Below are 8707 nucleotides of genomic sequence, written 5' to 3'. Positions count from 1 at the left end.
GTCGGAACTAAAAATTAGTGTTTTCTGTTTCATGATGTCACAACACTCATGTAAATTGATTCTAATTACGTAAATATTGGTCTTTTCTCGCCAAATTTTAAATATGTTTTACCTTAGAATGTACCCTTTAGACAATATGTCCATTGTTTCATTTTAAAGCTTGTACTATTCTCAAAACTGGAATTTGTACTAGGTTTGTCATCATGACATTTTTCTACTTGCAACAATTTACATTGACAATATGTTTCCTGTTCTGCGCTCCCTGTCTGTCCGGAAGATCGTGGTCGACTGGATAACGCATCTGCCTGGTAACGCTAGGGTCGGTGGTTCAAACCTCGCTTGACTCTCTTTTTTTTTTTTTTTTTTTTTTTCCTTTATTATTAGGTGGTCTGTCATGAATATGACAGATCACCTATTATATTCGTCAGATTTTACTTTATTAGGTGGTCTGTCATGAATATGACAGATCACCTATTATATTCGTCAGATTTTACTTTATTTTTATTGCCAAATTTTGTCGCCAGGTTATCTCAAAATCGGGCCTGTCAAATTTCTTGATTTTCATGTCATGTATGGATATTATTGTGGAATCGCGAAACGAAACTTTTCAAGGTCATCAAATCGTGATGACGTCATCTAGGCGCCATTTTGTAAAATTAAATTATTGATCATATCATCGCAACTAATCATCATAAATCATTCATATTTGCACCATATTAAGTTCAGATGACAGGTCATCAGGACATGTCAACAGAGGTCATGCAAAGGTCACGACGCGCACGTACGCACGCGTCAAAATTTTAAAATTTTCCAAATCAACCGTGGTCAAGTTTGGGTACGTTTCAGGCCATTTTGAGCATGTCAAGAATTTGCGCGCGCACAGGTATGCGTGCGCGTTCTTGCTCCTACCATCGCTATGCCTCTTCGAGTCGTCATTTATTTTGTGTCTGTCCATCGTCCATGATCTTCTGATTAATTTGATACCTCATTCAGCCTCTTACGACCAATAATACGCAAATGCGCGTCAATTCAAATGTGCCTTACACGCGCGTGCAAACTCGCAAAATAAGTCAAAAGTGGCCAAAAATATGCCTATATAAAATCCACTGTAGCTCTTCAAGGAGTCCGTTGACCCCCAATTTATTTTTCCTATTCGAATAGAGTATGAATTGGAGATATGATTTTATGCCACATTTGACCCTTAAAAACATCGTGACGTCATCAACATGGCGTCGGAACTAAAAATTAGTGTTTTCTGTTTCATGATGTCACAACACTCATGTAAATTGATTCTAATTACGTAAATATTGGTCTTTTCTCGCCAAATTTTAAATATGTTTTACCTTAGAATGTACCCTTTAGACAATATGTCCATTGTTTCATTTTAAAGCTTGTACTATTCTCAAAACTGGAATTTGTACTAGGTTTGTCATCATGACATTTTTCTACTTGCAACAATTTACATTGACGATATGTTTCCTGTTCTGCGCTCCCTGTCTGTCCGGAAGATCGTGGTCGACTGGATAACGCATCTGCCTGGTAACGCTAGGGTCGGTGGTTCAAACCTCGCTTGACTCTCTTTTTTTTTTTTTTCCTTTATTATTAGGTGGTCTGTCATGAATATGACAGATCACCTATTATATTCGTCAGATTTTACTTTATTTATTTTTAGGTGATCTGTCAATTGACAGATCACCTCTTGTGTTTCTACGAATTTTCTTTTTTATTTATTTCTTTATTCTTTTTATTAGGTGATCTGTCAATTGACAGATCACCTCTTGTGTTTCTACGAATTTTCTTTTTTATTTATTTCTTTATTAGGTGATCTGTCAATATTTGACAGATCACCTCTTGTGTTTCTACGAATTTTCTTTTTTATTTATTAGGTGATCTGTCAATTGACAGATCACCTCTTGTGTTTCTACGAATTTTCTTTTTTATTTATTTCTTTATTTATTTATTCTTTTTATTAGGTGATCTGTCAAATTTGACAGATCACCTCTTATGTTTCTACGAATTTTCTTTTTTATTTATTTCTTTATTCTTTTTATTTATTTTTCTTTTTCCACCCTTTTCTTGTTCCACCAAAATCATCAAAACTATTCAATCAATTTTCATCAAAATATTATCAATTATGGACAGTTATCATACAATGTGTACGAAACAAGTTCAACGTCAAATGGTCATCGTGACGTCATCTACGCGCCATTTTGTAAAATCACATTATCAACAATATCTCCATTATCAATCATCAAAAATTAACAATATTAACATCAAATTAACTTCAGATCAAGGGTCAACTGTCCATGTCATCAAAAGTCATTTACAGGTCACGACGCGCATGTACGCGCGCGTCAAAATTTTAAAATGCTCAAAATCACTTTTTGATCAAAGTAGAGTACGAATCAGGTCATTCTAAGCATTTCAGAAATTTGCGCGCTCACAGGTTTTCGCGCGCGTTTACGCGCGTAACGTCCTTACGCAACTTACAACTGCACTTTATTTTACATCAATGCATTCTTTATGAAATTTCCAATAATTTGATACCTTAATCGACCTTCTACGATCAGTAATGAAGGAATGCGCCTCCGTCAAAGTTTGAATTACGCGCGCAAGCGCGCGTTCACAATAGGCCAAAAATGTGCAAAAACATGCTTTTACAAAATTCTATATAACTCTTCAGATAGTCCGTTGACCCCCAAATTTTCTTTTATATTCGGATAGAGTAGGACTTGTAGATGTGATTTCATGTCACATTTGACAATACATTTTATCATAACGTCTTCAAATTGGCGTCAAAACTAAAATTTTCAATTTTTGTTTCATGTCGTTTTAATAATTTTGCAAATATGACTATAACTCCGTAATCATCGGTCGTTTTTCGCCCGGTTTTCGACATATTGTAGTTAATTATATATTCTTCCAAATTATGTTACATTTGTATCATTTTGAGCAGGAGATCATCATAAATATTAACAATGTATGGAAGTATAATTTATGATATAACTTTCACCTTAAAAAATCAATTTGAGGTTATATTTTATCGTTGCCTTGCAAGTGTATGGCAGTTACTATGGTCTGATGGTTAGTGCATCTGCCTTGTAATGCGAGGGTCCCTGGATCGAAACCCATCAGCATCTATTATTTTTTTTAATTAAATTTTGTCTCATTTTGCGTGTAACCCCTATAAGCCAGTTTGGGGTTCATTCTGCAAATGATAAGAAAAAGTTCATTGGTACTAAAGTGACATGATTGTGCGATTCAATACATGCAAAAAAACAACAATGCGTGTACTAGCAACTGGTATTTCAGAGTTGGCTATGTATTGTTATAAGAACACGGCTAACGCTGCATTCCAGAAAGAAATGCAACAAATGCCTCCGTCAGTGTTCATTGCTTTGCTATTCTATTCACCTGGTCTATGCAATTGCTCCAACCTGCTATGTAAGGCATGCTTGTATAATATCTTGCAATGAAATCTACATATCGTCATGTAAGAAATTAAATGTCATTTAGTCATTACTGCTCATGAGGCAACTAAATACTGGTCAATGCATACTGGTTTAATTTTTTTTTCAAAACTGGATTCTAGAATCTTGCTTTCGTCAACACTATGCTCACTATTTCGTGTTATTACTTGCTAAATTGGAATTGACATTCTTTAGAAAAACAAGATTTATAAAACCTTTTATTTTAATGTCTTTCAACAGTATTTAACAGGTCCTTTCATTGATAAAACTACGTTTATTGTGATGATATTCATATTGATCTGCATTGAAATGATGATCATGATTAAAAAAATAGATCGTGATCGTGATCATGAGATTCACAGACAGATCACCTAATTCGTCCGTAAGACGAATTAAAATTCTAGTTTATTCTTTTTATTTATTTTTCTTTTTCCACCCTTTTCTTGTTCCACCAAAATCATCAAAACTATTCAATCAATTTTCATCAAAATATCATCAATTATGGACAGTTATCATACAATGTGTACGAAACAAGTTCAACGTCAAATGGTCATCGTGACGTCATCTACGCGCCATTTTGTAAAATCACATTATCAACAATATCTCCATTATCAATCATCAAAAATTAACAATATTAACATCAAATTAACTTCAGATCAAGGGTCAACTGTCCATGTCATCAAAGGTCATTTACAGGTCACGACGCGCATGTACGCGCGCGTCAAAATTTTAAAATGCTCAAAATCACTTTTTGATCAAAGTAGAGTACGAATCAGGTCATTCTAAGCATTTCAGGAATTTGCGCGCTCACAGGTTTTCGCGCGCGTTTACGCGCGTAACGTCCTTACGCAACACACAACTGCACTTTATTTTACATCAATGCATTCTTTATGAAATTCCCAATAAGTTGATACCTTAACCGACCTTCTACGACCAGTAATGAAGGAATGCGCCTCCGTCAAAGTTTGAATTACGCGCGCAAGCGCGCGTTCACAATAGGCCAAAAATGTGCAAAAACATGCTTTTACAAAATTCTATATAACTCTTCAGATAGTCCGTTGACCCCCAAATTTTCTTTCATATTCGGATAGAGTAGGACTTGTAGATGTGATTTCATGTCACATTTGACAATACATTTTATCATAACGTCTTCAAATTGGCGTCAAAACTAAAATTTTCAATTTTTGTTTCATGTCGTTTTAATAATTTTGCAAATATGACTATAACTCCGTAATCATTGGTCGTTTTTCGCCCGGTTTTCGACATATTGTAGTTAATTATATATTCTTCCAAATTATGTTACATTTGTATCATTTTGAGCAGGAGATCATCATAAATATTAACAATGTATAGAAGTATAATTTATGATAAAAGTTTCACCTTAAAAATTCAATTTGAGGTTATATTTTATCGTTGCCTTGCAAGTGTATGGCAGTTACTATGGTCTGATGGTTAGTGCATCTGCCTTGTAATGCGAGGGTCCCTGGATCGAAACCCATCAGCATCTATTATTTTTTTTAAATTAAATTTTGTCTCATTTTGCGTGTAAACCCTATAAGCCAGTTTGGGGTTCATTCTGCAAATGATAAGAAAAGTTCATTGGTACTAAAGTGACATGATTGTTTTATATTTAATGAGATATTAGTAACAACCTTGATGTCTTGATTATTCTTTTAGATTGTGCGATTCAATACATGCAAAAAAACAACAATGCGTGTACTAGCAACTGATATTTCAGAGTTGGCTATGTATTGTTATAAGAACACGGCTAACGCTGCATTCCAGAAAGAAATGCAACAAATGCTTCCGTCAGTGTTCATTGCTTTGCTATTCTATTCACCTGGTCTATACAATTGCTCCAACGTGCTATGTAAGGCATGCTTGTATAATATTTTGCAATGAAATCTACATATCGTCATGTAAGAAATTAAATATCATTTAGTCATTACTGCTCACGAGGCAACTAAATACTGGTCAATGCATACTGGTTTAATTTTTTTTCAAAACTGGATTCTAGAATCTTGCTTTCGTCAACACTATGCTCACTATTTCGTGTTATTACTTGCTAAATTGGAATTGACATTCTTTAGAAAAACAAGATTTATACAACCTTTTATTTTAATGTCTTTCAACAGTATTTAACAGGTCCTTTCATTGATAAAACTACGTTTATTGTGATGATATTCATATTGATCTGCATTGAAATGATGATCATGATTAAAAAAATAGATCGTGATCGTGATCATGAGATTCACAGACAGATCACCTAATTCGTCCGTAAGACGAATTAAAATTCTAGTTAGGTGATCTGTCAATTATTGACAGATCACCTCTTGTGTTTCTACGAATTTTCTTTTTTATTTATTTCTTTATTCTTTTTATTAGGTGATCTGTCAATTGACAGATCACCTCTTGTGTTTCTACGAATTTTCTTTTTTATTTATTTCTTTATTTATTTATTCTTTTTATTTATTTTTCTTTTTCCACCCTTTTCTTGTTCCACCAAAATCATCAAAACTATTCAATCAATTTTCATCAAAATATTATCAATTATGGACAGTTATCATACGATGTGTACGAAACAAGTTCAACGTCAAATGGTCATCGTGACGTCATCTACGCGCCATTTTGTAAAATCACATTATCAACAATATCTCCATTATCAATCATCAAAAATTAACAATATTAACATCAAATTAACTTCAGATCAAGGGTCAACTGTCCATGTCATCAAAGGTCATTTACAGGTCACGACGCGCATGTACGCGCGCGTCAAAATTTTAAAATGCTCAAAATCACTTTTTGATCAAAGTAGAGTACGTTTCAGGTCATTCTAAGCATTTCAGGAATTTGCGCGCTCACAGGTTTTCGCGCGCGTTTACGCGCGTAACGTCCTTACGCAACGCACAACTGCACTTTATTTTACATCAATGCATTTTTTATGAAATTCCCAATAATTTGATACCTTAACCGACCTTCTACGACCAGTAATAAAGGAATGCGCCTCCGTCAAAGTTTGAATTACGCGCGCAAGCGCGCGTTCACAATAGGCCAAAAATGTGCAAAAACATGCTTTTACAAAATTCTATATAACTCTTCAGATAGTCCGTTGACCCCCAAATTTTCTTTTATATTCGGATAGAATAGGACTTGTAGATGTGATTTCATGTCACATTTGACAATAAATTTTATCATAACGTCATCAAATTTTCGTCAGAACTAAAATTTTCCATTTTTGTTTTATGACGTTTTAATAATTTTGGAAATATGACTATAACTCCGTAATCATTGGTCGTTTTGGGCCCGGTTTTCTACATATTGTAGCTGGTTTTATATTCTTCCAAATTATTTTACAATCTTATCATTTTAAGCAAGAGATCATCATAAATATTAACAATGTATAAAAGTATATCATTATGATAAAACTTGCACTTGAAAAATTCAATTTGAGGTTATATTTCATAGTTGCCTAGAAAGTGTATGGCAGTTACTGTGGTCGAATGGTTAGTGCATCTGCCTTGTAATGCGAGGGTCCCTGCATCAAAACCCATCAGGATCTTTTTTTTTTTCATTTATTAAATTTTGTCTCATTTTGCGTGTAACCCCCATAAGCCAGTTTGTGGTTCCATTCTGCGCATAATAAGTTCATTTGTACTAAAGTGACATGATTGTTTTATATTTAATGAGATATTAGCAACAACCTTGATGCCTTGAGTTTTCTTTTGAATTGTGCGTTTCAATACACGCATAAAAACAACAATGCGTGTACTAGCAACTGGTATTTCAGAGTTGGCCAAGTATTGTTATAAGAACATGCTGAACGCATTCCAAATACCTCCATCAGTGTTCACTGCTTTGCTTTCTATTCACTTGGTCTATGCAATTTCTCCATCCTGCTATGTAAGACATGCTTGCATAATATCTTGCAATGAAATCTACCTATCGTAATGTAAGAAATGAAAGGTCATTTGGTCATGATTGTTCATGAGGTAACCAAAAATCTAGTCTATGGATACTGATTTAAATTTTTCAAAACTGGATTCTAGATTCTTGCTTTCATCACCACTGCTCACTATTTCGTGTTATCACTTGCTAAATTTGAATTGTCATTCTTTAGAAAAGCAAGTTTTTTTAAACCTTTTCTTTCAAATAATGTCTTTCAACAGTATTCAACATGTCCTTTCATTAATAAAACTGCGCTTAATATCATGATGCTCATATTGATCTGCATTGACACGGTGATCATTATAAAAAAAATAGATCATAATCATGAGATTCACAGACAGATCACCTAATTCGTCCGTAAGACGAATTAAAATTCTAGTTAGGTGATCTGTCAATTATTGACAGATCACCTCTTGTGTTTCTACGAATTTTCTTTTTTATTTATTTCTTTATTCTTTTTATTAGGTGATCTGTCAATTGACAGATCACCTCTTGTGTTTCTACGAATTTTCTTTTTTATTTATTTCTTTATTTATTTATTCTTTTTATTTATTTTTCTTTTTCCACCCTTTTCTTGTTCCACCAAAATCATCAAAACTATTCAATCAATTTTCATCAAAATATTATCAATTATGGACAGTTATCATACGATGTGTACGAAACAAGTTCAACGTCAAATGGTCATCGTGACGTCATCTACGCGCCATTTTGTAAAATCACATTATCAACAATATCTCCATTATCAATCATCAAAAATTAACAATATTAACATCAAATTAACTTCAGATCAAGGGTCAACTGTCCATGTCATCAAAGGTCATTTACAGGTCACGACGCGCATGTACGCGCGCGTCAAAATTTTAAAATGCTCAAAATCACTTTTTGATCAAAGTAGAGTACGTTTCAGGTCATTCTAAGCATTTCAGGAATTTGCGCGCTCACAGGTTTTCGCGCGCGTTTTCGCGCGTAACGTCCTTACGCAACACACAACTGCACTTTATTTTACATCAATGCATTCTTTATGAAATTCCCAATAAGTTGATACCTTAACCGACCTTCTACGACCAGTAATGAAGGAATGCGCCTCCGTCAAAGTTTGAATTACGCGCGCAAGCGCGCGTTCACAATAGGCCAAAAATGTGCAAAAACATGCTTTTACAAAATTCTATATAACTCTTCAGATAGTCCGTTGACCCCCAAATTTTCTTTTATATTCGGATAGAGTAGGACTTGTAGATGTGATTTCATGTCACATTTGACAATACATTTTATCATAACGTCTTCAAATTGGC

General features: G+C 34.0%; 1 long non-coding RNA gene across 1 annotated transcript; it reads left to right on the top strand.

Moving 5' to 3' along the window:
• Positions 1 to 2353: 2353 nt before the first annotated feature.
• On the top strand, positions 2354 to 5638 carry LOC121417520. The gene is made up of 2 exons (XR_005970370.1): positions 2354 to 3227; positions 5066 to 5638. It is a non-coding gene; the product is annotated as an uncharacterized LOC121417520 (long non-coding RNA).
• The last annotated feature ends 3069 nt before the right edge of the window (positions 5639 to 8707 follow it).

Source organism: Lytechinus variegatus, chromosome 6 (assembly GCF_018143015.1).
Source record: "Lytechinus variegatus isolate NC3 chromosome 6, Lvar_3.0, whole genome shotgun sequence".
Taxonomy (NCBI): domain Eukaryota; kingdom Metazoa; phylum Echinodermata; class Echinoidea; order Temnopleuroida; family Toxopneustidae; genus Lytechinus; species Lytechinus variegatus.
This window is presented reverse-complemented; position numbering and strand designations above follow the sequence as displayed.